The sequence below is a fragment of the Coturnix japonica genome, chromosome 2 (assembly GCF_054131305.1).
Source record: "Coturnix japonica strain WE chromosome 2, WE-NBRP24, whole genome shotgun sequence".
Lineage (NCBI taxonomy): Eukaryota > Metazoa > Chordata > Aves > Galliformes > Phasianidae > Coturnix > Coturnix japonica.
The window spans coordinates 49,806,354-49,818,949 of record NC_140664.1 but is presented as its reverse complement, the minus strand read 5'-3'; the positions used below and the strand labels follow the sequence as shown (position 1 = coordinate 49,818,949).

The 12,596-nt window shown below is 37.3% G+C and overlaps 1 long non-coding RNA gene across 1 annotated transcript in view; it reads right to left on the bottom strand.

Moving 5' to 3' along the window:
- Positions 1–7,064: 7,064 nt before the first annotated feature.
- The window catches only part of LOC107309984 (uncharacterized), a 22,164-nt gene continuing 16,632 nt past the window's right edge, over positions 7,065–12,596 (bottom strand). The window contains exon 2 of the long non-coding RNA XR_014942630.1: positions 7,065–7,246. This is a non-coding gene — a long non-coding RNA (uncharacterized LOC107309984). The remainder of the gene's footprint in view (positions 7,247–12,596) is intronic.

Below are 12,596 nucleotides of genomic sequence, written 5' to 3'. Positions count from 1 at the left end.
TTCTCATGCAGTGAACAAGGAGAACTGCAGCTACATCAGTTTACTTAGAGCCTGGTCCAGCCTGACCTTCAGTGTCTTCAGAGGTAGAGATTCTGCCACATCTCTGGGCAACCTGTTCCAGTGCCTCGCAACCCTCACTGTAAAATACTTCTTCCTTATATCCAGTCTAAATTTCCCTTCTTTTAATTTGAAACAATTTTTCCTTGTTCTAACACAACTGACCCTGCTGAAGATTCTCTCCCCTTCTTTCTTATCGTTCCCCTTTAGATATTGAAAGGCAACTATCAGGTCTCCCTAAAGCCTTCTCTTCTCCAGGCTAAACAGCCCCAGCCCTCAACATTCCTCAACTCCAGTCCTTGCAGGGGAGGTGTTCCATCCTTAGATCATTTTTGTGGCCTTCCTTTAGATGATCTTGAAAAGGATCATGCCTCTGCTGCACTGAGAACTCTACATCTAGATGCAGTACTCCAGGTGAGGTCTCACCTGCACAGAGTAGAGGGGAAGGATCACCTCCTTTGACCTTCAAGCCATACTTTGTTTGATGCAGCTCAGAATATAGTTGGCTTTCTAGGCTGAGATGCATGTTGCTGTCTCATGCTTCCTATCCACCAGTACCCCCAAGACCTTTTCAGCAGGGCTGTTCTCTATCCTTACATCTTTGAGCATGTACTGATAATAGGGATTGCCACAACCCAGGTGCAAGACCTTGCAGTTCCATTTATTGAACCTCATGAGGTTCACCTAGGCCCACTGCTTCAGCCTATGTAGATCTGTCTGAATCATGAATGCCATCCTTTGGCATGTTGATTGCAGCACATAATTTGGTGTCATCTGCAAATTTTCTGAGGGTGCATTTGACCTCACTATTAACATCATAGATAAAGATATTAAAGAGCAGCGGTCCCAGTACTGATCCCTGAGAGATACTGCTTGTCACTGGTCTCCATATGAATGTTGAGCCATGGACCACCACTCCCCAGTATGATTTCATAACCAGTTCCTCATCCATCAGACAGCTCACCTGTAAATCCGTATATTTCCAAATTGGAACGAAGGATGTTACAGGGGACTGTGTCAAAAGCCTTAATTTTCATTTATATTTTTTTCTCCTTGAAACCTGCTAATAGCACTGACATTTCAACCACACAATAAAATAGCTACTTAGTAAAAAGTATGATTGGACATCTCTTTGTTACTGTTCATGGAAAGTTCTAAATTTGTTTTGCTTTTAAATTAAGTGTAAATAAAACTGAATCAGTAAAACTGTCCCACAGCGTCGAGCTTGTGCCAGTGATGAAACCTGTTAATTCAGTTCCTGAGTCAAACTTTACTTTGTTATCATATCTCAGGGTTGTATTCCCAAGAAACATCTTGAGACAAGCTGTGAATTATCCTTATTGAAGAAGAAGAAAATCTCTGGTTCTCTCTGCAACAGAGCTTTGGTTGATAGTGTCATTATAGGAACATCTGAATTGGTGCTGTTTTTGTTGTTGTTTGGCTAGAATCACCTTCTTGTTTAAAAAATGGCTCCATATCCAGGCAGGGAGCGTATTATTTCCTAAATGTCTGATACTCTATTCCTGTACATTAGTACAGTATCACTGAAGATAGTGATGCTGAGCAGCTGAGAATAAGTAGCATTCTACCTGCAGAATAAATGTCAGTGTGGAACAGAGACTTCATCATAACAGGATAGCATAGCATCAGGAAAGTGAGCCAGAAGGTAGCTACTGCAAAACAAGCCTGTATAGTGCATTATAACCTTCTCTCCGTCCCTCCTTCCTTTCTGTAGCCGTGAGAGTTACACTGCCCACAGCCCCATTACAGCAGGGGAAAGTGATCTCTTTAAAGATTTAACCTCTTCCATTTTCTTTGTTTTGGTTTCTGTTCAGTTAGATAAATAAATAAAAGTTCTCATTTGTGTTGTATAATCAGCCTGCAATCAGAAACACAAAGGGAAAATGCTGGCACTTGAACTACATTCTACTTTCTTCTGCTACAAGGCAGTGTGGCAGTTCTTATTCTGACAATAAAGAAGGATCTGAATCTGTATTTAAAAGCTGTGCAAAAACTAGCTGGGTACCTATTTATGTGATCAGAGTATTTAGCTGTGAATGTTGAATAGTACCTATTGGCAGCAACATAGATCACGTAGGTTTAATGTGCTGAAAGACAGGCCAAGTTGTTGCTGAGCTTTAGATTTATATCTTTGAAAATCTGATGCAATTCATAGTGATGAGGGATTTTTTTTTGTAGCATACCTACTGTGGTTTTGTGAGGAACTGACTATTTTAGATTACATCTGTACCTACGTGATAAACCCCGAGATAGCATACTCCTGGGGCTGTTTTCTATTCAGGGTATGTTTGCATGAGCTCTGAATGTACAGGTCCAGGTTTATCATACAGCTACGTCATGTACCCAAATCCTGAAACTTGGTACATATCCCAGATCTGATAATGTTGTATCCTGAAAAGCCTTGCCAACTGGATTTTGTTCTACAGAGCATAAGAGGAAGGGATGATACCTCCGCTGCTTTCAAATGGTAAAACCGTGAAGCCCCCAGTGGTTTCAACTGTCTCATTTAATGACTCTGAATTTCAGCTTAGAATTCAAAATAATACCCTTTGATTGCAAACCTATGCATGTGAAAACAAAGTAAAGATTGAAAACAGACATCATTGAAGTAGATTGCCACTCTATATGTTAAAAAGTAAACGCAAGGTAGCTGGGAAAGTAGCTGTTTATTCTAATTGATTTGCTTCCTTGTTTCTTCTGAAGTGCACAGCAGTTCATGCTGCTGGCTGTCTTTTCTGCTGCATGAATGCACAATGCTGCTTGTGTTTCTGTATAGGCAAGTAGGATGGATTGGAAGATCTAGTTATATAAGAACAACAGGGAGATTAGTATTTATTTTAAGAAATGTCATACAAAGAATGGCCAAGTAAATCAGACAAAAAATAACACAAATAAAAAATTCTCAAATTGCAGTAAACTTTCAAGACAGATAAAATAATGGAGTAATTAACCAAACCTTCAGGGGAGCCTTATCAGCTCCAGGGTGGGCACACTCTGCAGCACAGCAGGGAATGGTGACTCATGGGGGCTTCCTGTGTCAGTGAAACCCCAGGGGAGGCAGAGATCCCTCTGATTGCTCAGAGAGAGGCTGACAGGATGTGCGTGGGGTCAAGAGCACAGCAGTCACTGCCTACACAGATGGAGGTGGCCCTGGGGAGGGCTTCAGATAAGGGCAGGCATTAAGGAGAGTGCTGTCACTGCTCCTTCCAGCAGTGGTTGTAACCCACTCACAAAGAGCTCTGGTCATGGCACACAGTTGGCACAAAGCAATGTCCTTTCTGTCCTCTGTGGCCTACTCAGCCACAGAAATTGACACAGCTACCCATACAGAGCTCCTGAGGGAACATGCAGCCATCCAGATCTCAGGCTGCAGTGTGCCTGAGCTGTCTCTCAGGTCCAGCACTGCATCAGGTGAGGGGAGGGACTGTCCTGCAGTGCTCTGTACTATGCTGCCTAACCTTAAGCACTGCATGCAATTTGGGTGCCACAGTGCAGAGCAGAGTTGCTCTGGGGATGCCTCATGGTGGCTGCAGCTCCTCACACAGAGCATAGGAGCAGTGCTGAGCTCTGCTCTCTGTGACAGCAACGGGGCCCGAGGGAAAGGCATGGAGCTGTGACAGGGGAGAGGCAGCTGGGTGTTAGGGACAGGTGCTGCCCCAGAGGGTGGTCCAGGGTGGTGCTCTGGAACAGGCTCCCCAGGGCAGTGATCATGGCCTCAAGATACCAGAGTTCAAGGAGCCTGAACGGTGCTCTCAGATAAAGGGTTTGAACTTTGGACATTCCTTTGTGGAATCTGTGTTGGACTTAGTGATCTTTGTGGATCACTTCCAACTTGGGATATTCTATGATTTGCTTGCACAGGACATGTACTGCTTGCTGATGTGTAAGATTTACTCCTCAGTGAGAGCCAGGGTGTTATCAAAAAAAACACTCTTTCCATATATAAAGGCTAGCAGTAGTTTAAGCACACATTGTAACTCTTACTAAAGACAAATACAGTCTTCCACTGGATAAAAAGTTTAAGGTTATAAGAAGGTAAAAAGGGCTGTACTTGGTCAAGGTTAAGGACTATTTCACTTAGTGTGCTGCTTCCAGTAGTTACCTTATCTGGACAAATAGATAAGAATGGGATAAGGCAAAGTTGGATTCTTTGTATGATCCCTCTCCCAAGCTCATCTATTTAGCAAATCTAAGTGGGTTTCATTTCCATTAGATTTTTCAGTCTTCCCTTGAGTCCATGTAAGGTTTAGAATCCGTCATGACAAAGAGTCCAACAAGGCAGTTATTCCTTACTTTAAAAGCCATCTTTTAGTGTTTTTTTTGTTGTTGTTTTGTTTGGTTGGTTGTATTTTTGCCTCAAAAGCATTGCATTGCTGTAATGATCTTTGCTTCCCTTTTTTGATTTTGTCTTGTTTTGTTTATTATTATCATACCTAAGGGGGTGAGAACTATGCATAATATTGAATATGTGAGCAAACACAGATTTTGATGGTAACATTATGTCTCTCTCTTGTATTCTAAATTAGTTTGCCGTTGGTGGTGGAAGATAATGTTAATCACATGTCTAATCACATTTTTTAGATATTTCTACAACTGAAATTTTACACTCTTTCTCTCTGATTCTGAGATTTTGAAGTTCACTTTTCTGTTTAGCACAAAAGTAATATAAATATGATCATGTTAACTGTATATCTGTATATTTTCAAGTCACAGATAAATGCTTCAGACATTGCTTTACAAAGCAAGGCTTCTTTTTACAAAGAAGAATAGTCAGATAAACACAACAGTAACACTTAGGAAAATTAAGCTTTTTTTTTTTCTTTTTTTTTTTTTTTCCTTAGAACAGAGACTTTCTGTTAGATTTCAGTTTAATCGTGAAGAAGAATGGATGAATCTTCAAAATGAAATAGCCATGGAATATCTAATAAGCTGATTCAAGTACTAACAGAAGAATCTCTAACAAAGGAGTCTCTTTGTTTTGAAAGTTAATGCTATTTAGGATTCAAAGTCAATTGTATGTTTCTGAATTTTTTACCAAGTTTATTAATCTGCATAAGATTTTGCTTGTTATATTTGAAAGTGGAATCAACTTGGGATTTTGCACTGAATTGCACAAAAAAGAAAAGATACCAGAAAATTTAATTAACTCCTTAAATGCACAACAGGGTGTTGTCATGCTTTTGGAATGTACATTATGTTGTATTTTGAAGAGATTTACTAACCCTGTCTCACACTCTACTTACATAAAAGCTTCTCACAGGTAAAATATTCCCAAAATTATGAAACCTTGTCTGTGAAGGCATGTGTTTCTTTGCACATGCTTCTTGTGAAAGAAAGTTATCTGCTTAGGATTCCACACTGGATCTTTCAGTGCTTTTCCCTCCATTACCCCTCTGATACACAGATGGCAAAGTAGCACAATGTGGACCCCTCCATTGTTCTTTCACATCAAGCTCCAGTACTTCAAACAAACCAAACTCTCTACCTACCACATAAGCAGAATATTCTGTTGCCTGACTTACAAATTATCTAGGTCATTACAGCAGCTTAGGTGTATTTGTACTCTACAGCCTTCACTGAGAGTACTGAACTCAAAGATGTCATCATGGGATAAATCTGCAAGGTGGCTATGAAAATGGTGTAAAGACAAGAGTCACACTTTGACTGATATTCATATGGGTTGTTAAAATAGCAAGCTCTCACATCATATTTTCTGCTATTTTGTTTATGGTTTAAGCACAGTGACAAAACACATCTGCTGTTAAACTGCAAGTGTGAAGATATAGCTGAGCTCCTGCCTAGCAGAGGACAAGAGCCTTTGTTTCAAGTCTATTTTTCAGCCTGCAGGCAGTGGTTTAGAGTACTCTACCATCTGCAGTGTAAGAGAAGGAACAATGTAAACAGCAAAGAACTTCCTTTTTCTAAAAGATGCGTGTCCTTTTGGTTACTCTCAAGAGGATTTGGGATTCAGTCAGGGCAGAGAGTAAATACTGGAAGAACCAGAAAAAATGTGGAATTGGAAAAAACAGAAAAGTCAAGAGAGGTGCTGTGTGGGTAGCACTCTCTCAGCAAACTGTGTAAGTGTGATTCTTTGCTTTATGCTTGGCATTGACCAGCTTTTCCCCCCACACAGGTTGAAATCAAGAGATGCCAGATTTCTACTGTGAAATTGCAGTCTATGGAGGATGTATGCTTATATCTGAAAGAATTATATCACTCCCAACATGGACCTTCCAGCATGAAAGTCTGAAGTAAGGATTGCTATCATAAGTGTCCCTTCACAGTATATTAGGAGGTATATTTTCAGGGTGAAAACAACAATAAGACAGCCATCTTCCAGGGTGTAATGAGTTTTCTCTGTGATGTAGTGAGGGAGAAAGGATGAATTTTTTAGATACCGGAGATATTGAAAGAGCATCCTGTGTCTCCAGAGGTGATGGAAACAGTGAAATTGATTTGGGGGAAATTAACTTGGAAGGAATGGAGAGAAAGAGAGAAAGAACACAGCAAAAGGTCTTAAACTCAGGAGGAGGGAGGGATGCTGAAATGTGATATTTGCCATGAAGGTAAAAGCAACATCACATCTGACCTTTGCTTCACGAACACTGGGATATCTTATTGGATAGATATAATGCCCTCTCTGTTGTAGAGCTCTAGCCTTCCTAGTTGCTTTCTGCAGCAATTTGCTGTTCCAGCAAGATCTTAGTGACCCCCAAAGAACATTTGGTGCACTGTGTTATTCAGTGGGTGCTTCTGTGTGTGTCCCATAGATCATGATCTCTCTACTTCCCAGCATCCTATTTATACAGGAGCTGGTTTTCCCCCATGTTATGCCTTCAAGCTCTTCAGAAATTGAGACTGTCAATGGATGCTCAATTTCCATTGACAGATTTATAAGGTATTATAAAAATCTGAGATAATTTACTAATCTCCAATAGGAGTAATCTGCTTAGTGAGATGAAATATAGCATTAGGAAAAAAGTATATAATTTTTACATTCTTCTAATGTTTGTGAAATCATATAGTCTTACAGTTGAGAGCTGCTTTCTTCAATCTTCTGCACTGACTCATGTTTCATTCTGTAGCAGTCCCTATTTTGTTCATTTCAGAAAATTTGAATTCCTGAGGAGTTGTATGAATTATTTTTGGTTCTGAAATGGTTGCCACACTAAATTGGGTAGGGGAAAAAAAAAAAAAAAAAAAAAAAAGTAATGTCTTAGTCTGAGCCAATTTTCTGCATTCATTTTAACTTACACAGACTCAAAGCAGTGTAAAAGTTAACACTTTCTTACTGAAAATAGCTACTGATTTCCAGTATGGCATGCAAACATGCCTCCTTTTTGGATGTTGTTTTCAAAGTACTTAGTACACAATACTGTGCATCTCTTATGGATGAAGCAGTTGGTGAAAACAGACTTCAATAAAATTTGTCAGAAATGCTTGTGATATTTTAACATTGAATAATAGTTACCTTTTGAATACTTTATGAAGCTCTTGAATCTTCCTTATCAGAAGAATTGTTTTTGTCATCCCTGGACTGAGAGGCAATTCTCAGAGCTTATGAAACCGTAACAAATGAGAAGGTTTCTTTTTTTTTTTTTCCTTTTTTCTTCTACAAAAATTATTTCAAATCAGGGCCAATTGTTTGTTTTAAATACTAGTGCTTAATTGTATATGCAAATACATGATAGCATCCTTAACACTTAGTAATATTTCAAAGGTACTCTATGCTCTTAACAATTAATCAGAAGAATAATATGTCTTAAGGAAGACATATTATTTAGGTACCGTGTTACAGTTCTAAACTCTTTCAGGAAAGTTCTATAATACATACTACTACATATCACACATCATCACACTAGATTCAGTTGAATAACTGAATAACAAAGTCAGCATTTCTCAAATAAGGATGCTTTTGGTTTAAATGGACCTCTTCTCCCATTTACAAGCTTGAAAGAGTCAAAATGATCACTACACTATGACATTTTTGTGTGATTATCATTCACTGCCAATGTTGGAGGATCATTCTTCCTTGTCTGGTCCCATGAACCCAGTACTAAGGGATTTTGATCTGTCCTTCCTAGGAACACTGATTCAGTTATGTGGATCTATTTGGTTTTATATTCAACATCAGGGTGATTTGGTTAGAAAGTGAAAAACACTGCTGGGAAAGCTTTTGTGTATATTCTTAATGAGGAAAATAAGCGTTTGCTTATCTACTTTGCTTAACTGAGTTGGGATTATAATTGCTCAAGTTTTCATTCTTTACTGCTTTTGTAATGGGATCTGTGCTGTGTGTTTAAAATTCCTTTACAGGCTGCATTATTCTGGTTTTATGATGGATTAAAATTTTATATTTGCTCATCATATTATTTTCTTAAGAAGTTCAGAGATTGTAGAATAAGATCTGCAGGCAGGACTGTGAATGGTTAAAGGAAAAGGATATTTATTATGGAAAAAGGATATGTATATTGAAAATAATAAGGTTGGCAACCAAAGTCAGAAGAATGTTTATCCTCTCAAAGGGTAACTGCTATGGTTTAATAGTAGATGGCACACAGAAAAGAACTAGTATAAAAGTTCGCTGGATGCTTTTATTTCCTAGGGGAACACACAGTAAAATAAAAATAAAACATGACAGAGAAAGTTTAGAGTGCTTTAAGGATAACAAAATGTATAGCAAGGAAAATTGGAACAGTTCAATTTAAACCACTGTGTGACCCAAATGATTTCAGTTGACTTGTGACCTTCTAACAGAGGCCAAGTTTGGTTCATGGGATTCCTATTTTGGGTAACACTCATGCTTGACAAATATCCACATCTGGTACTTACAAATAAAAAAAAATAAATGCTGCAGTGAATAGAGGTAGAGGGTTATACTTAAATAGTGGTGCGGTAATTGCATTAAAAATGAATTAAGATGTCACAGTGAATCCTATTATGATATGTTCATTGTTTGTTCATTCAACTTTACTGGGAAGCTATGATCTGATGGGCATGAAATGTGTCTCTATGTAGAACCAAATGAAACCTGAACTTAAAAGCTAAACTTAAACTAGAAAGTTAATTGTTTAGCTCTATCTTTATCTATCATTTCGTCTCTTGTCTATCTATACAGCTACATTCAATATAAAACTAAAGTAGAAATGCAGAGTAAAAAGTTCCCACTGGTTATAGACTGATCTGTACGTTCAGGGAAATAGGAGGAACTGTAACTTCAGGAAAAAACTATTCTGTGAATTTCTAATAGGTATCGCTGTATCTTCTGCTGAAACAGTTATTGGCTGTAATGGCTGCAGACCCTGCACTAGGTGGGCAGAACATTTATGGGTTCCATAATGTTTGTTGCAGTGTTTCTTTGTTTCCTATTTTTAAAGGCCTTTGATACTTCCCTTTCCAAAGTTAGATATCTATTTCCCCTATTTAGAGATTTGTAAATTATTCAAAAGAAGTCATTCTCCTGGGACAGTTATTTTCTTCAAACATATTTTATTGTGTTTCTGGGGCACACACAAGAGAGAAAGAGTAGTGTCTTTGGCACTTTTTTACCTAGAATCTAGGAAGTTCACCTGGGAAAACCCGGGTAGAATGTAAAAGGTACAAAGGTCAAGTATGAGAACGTTTTAACCTTTAGGTTTCAAAAAAATATGCATTGTAGTTTTTAGTGAGCACTGGAATTAAAATCTTTAAAAGCTTTGAAGTATATGTGTAAATTAACTTTTTTCCTTTTATTTATTTACTTTATTTTTTATTACTAAACAATGAAAAGCCATTCTGAAAAATTAAATTGGAATTTGTTTGTAACTGATGCAACTGCAAGTTGTATTTGGTAAGGTTTTCACTAATAACTTTTAAAAATTATTATCTGTTGCTGACTTCCCTGGTCAATAACTAAATATAAGTTTATCCAGATTTCCCCTGACATAATTCTTACACCTTACATTAGCCAATCACGTTCACCTTTATACTTCAGTCAGTTATTTTACAGGTTTCTTTTTATCTGTTTATCAGAACATTTAAGGTCACTCAAAAAAACTTTGCACACTGTAGTGTATTTCAGCTATCAGAAATTTGTTGTCTGTACCTTCTTACCTTCTACTGTTAGTGTTCTAATATTTTCTATCCACCCTTGTTCTACTTGACATAAAAAGGGCTATTATTAAAACGTATTTTGATCATTGTTGATCAAAGATGTGATTCTTTACGTGTTTTGTGAATCAGAGAGCATGAAATGTTGCATGAAAATGTTATCTAATTCTATTCTTTGGTACCTTTGTGCCAGTAAATCTCATGTATCACCTCCATAAATATGTGTATCTCTTCAGAATCTCAGGGCTATGAAAACCTTTGGAGACAGTGCTGTTATGTAGATTTACAGCAGCTATAAAAGGTAAAATCACTGATGTGACTTTGAGTTAATTGATAAAAAGATCCTAACACTGAATCTTACCCTTTTTTTTTTTTTTTTTTTTTTCTTACATTATAGGTTAACTGCAAATTATTTTGATCCTTTCTTTCTTTTTTGCTTGCATTTTGTAATGGTTGTAATGACTGTATAGGCAATGTGGACATATACAAGGGCTGCTCTGAAAGTAATGCCTCCTATTTTATTATGTTGGTTTACAGTGTCAGAGGCAGATGTTGGTGGTATGGCAGTAGAGGCTGAACCTTCACACCATTATTTTGTTGCTGTGTGACAGAAGGCAGCAGAGAGGCTGTCTGACAGAAAGACATCTGACATGCAAGTGTGTATGAAGCAAAGGTCTGTCACTGAATTCCTCTGTGTGGAAAAATTGGCACCCACTGACATTCACTGATGCTTGCTGAGTGTTGATGGAGACCAACTGGTGGATGTGAGCACAGTGAGGTAGTGGGAGGTACATTTCATCAGGCAACGGTGATGTGAATGTCGTCACATTCTGGATGGCTCTGCAGATTCTTATGCTCTTGTTAGTCACAGATTAAAATGCACAACTAATTATGTTGGAAAACAGTGTTTTGTAGTTCTAACTAACAGAAAGTGTATTTGCTCTATCAAATAGTACTTTTGTACAACTTTTGTCTGTTCCATGGAAATAAGCAGGAGGCATTGCTTTCCCAGCAGCTTGCACATGAACTTGTAGTACTGGCTATTTCAGCTCATCTTTTTGATGAAAATTAGCTCCCCTAGACACATGATGCAGTGCAAAAGATGTACTAGATGAAATAGTTAATCTCAGGGAAATGAATTCCAATAAAAGCTCCACTTCATAATGCTGGGTGACAAATCATTATTATAGGAGCCATCTCCATTGCTCATTGGCATTTTCCTAACTTACACTTTCCTCCAAGTAGTATTAACATTTGATGATTGAAATTGAAGGCCAATAAGTTGTACAGTATATGTGCTTTGTAAAGTGAATTGGCCTTTTGGGAGTGGAAGAGCTGCAACTTCAGTGGTAACAATTACATTTTTATGGCCCAAGACAGAAATAAAATGTGGAAATGAGAAATTAATTCAAAAGCCTAGTAGGGAAATTATGAAAAACTTAGAATCTGAGCATGTAAAAATCATCATAATATATCAGAATATCTGTTTATGAATAATCAGTTACACGGGAACATGGAGTTATAAATGAGGTTATATATATATATACATATATATGATGTCCCATTTTCCCAATGACAAATATTGGCTAAAATATTTTTGTAAAAGAATATGTTATGTGGATTCTACTTCATTTTTGCATACATTATGTTTCACTCATTGCTTAAAGTATTAATTAAATATTTAACATTTCTTGAATCAAAGATCACTCCAATTGCTAGTTTATTTGCTTTTTATTGCTAGTAATTTATGATATGAGAAATTATATACCTGCTGTCAAAAGGAAGAAAAAAAAATACATTGAAGAGATACAAAAATGGGCTTCTAGAAGAAATACTTTAAAGAAATACTGCAAATCTATACTGAATATAACATAATGCCAGAAAATTTATCAAAATCTCTGGTGGTCAAACCTGGCCAATGGGCTCTTGTTAATTTTTCAGTGCATTATGTTGCTGTTCATTTGAGTTGAAGAGAGTCTATGATGGCTGGCAGCAGCTATTATTGTAGACAGGCATGAAATATGCTGCGCAAATTTTATTAATAAAGGCTTCCTTAAATCTTGAGTTATATTAAAATGTCCCAATCAACTTATTGCCCGTATAAATTAAATTCATTCTTCTGGGGGCCCTTTTCATTAAATTAAACATTTTATGTTCTAATATTTGCATTCATATTTTCCTGTGAAATGTGTTTATTTGCTATGTGCAGCACAGAAGATTTGTTTTTGAACACTTTAAAGCTTCCATTTTTTGAGAAACTAATCTATATGCAGGAATGCACGATATGCCATTCATTTGTTCAATTCTAGCTTTATATTTGTGCAGGAAAAACTTGAATGTATATAAGATATGGCAGAAGATCTATCATCTTCTTTCCAGAGATACACCATCCATATTTAAGATTAAGGTAGACAGGGTTTGGCACAAGT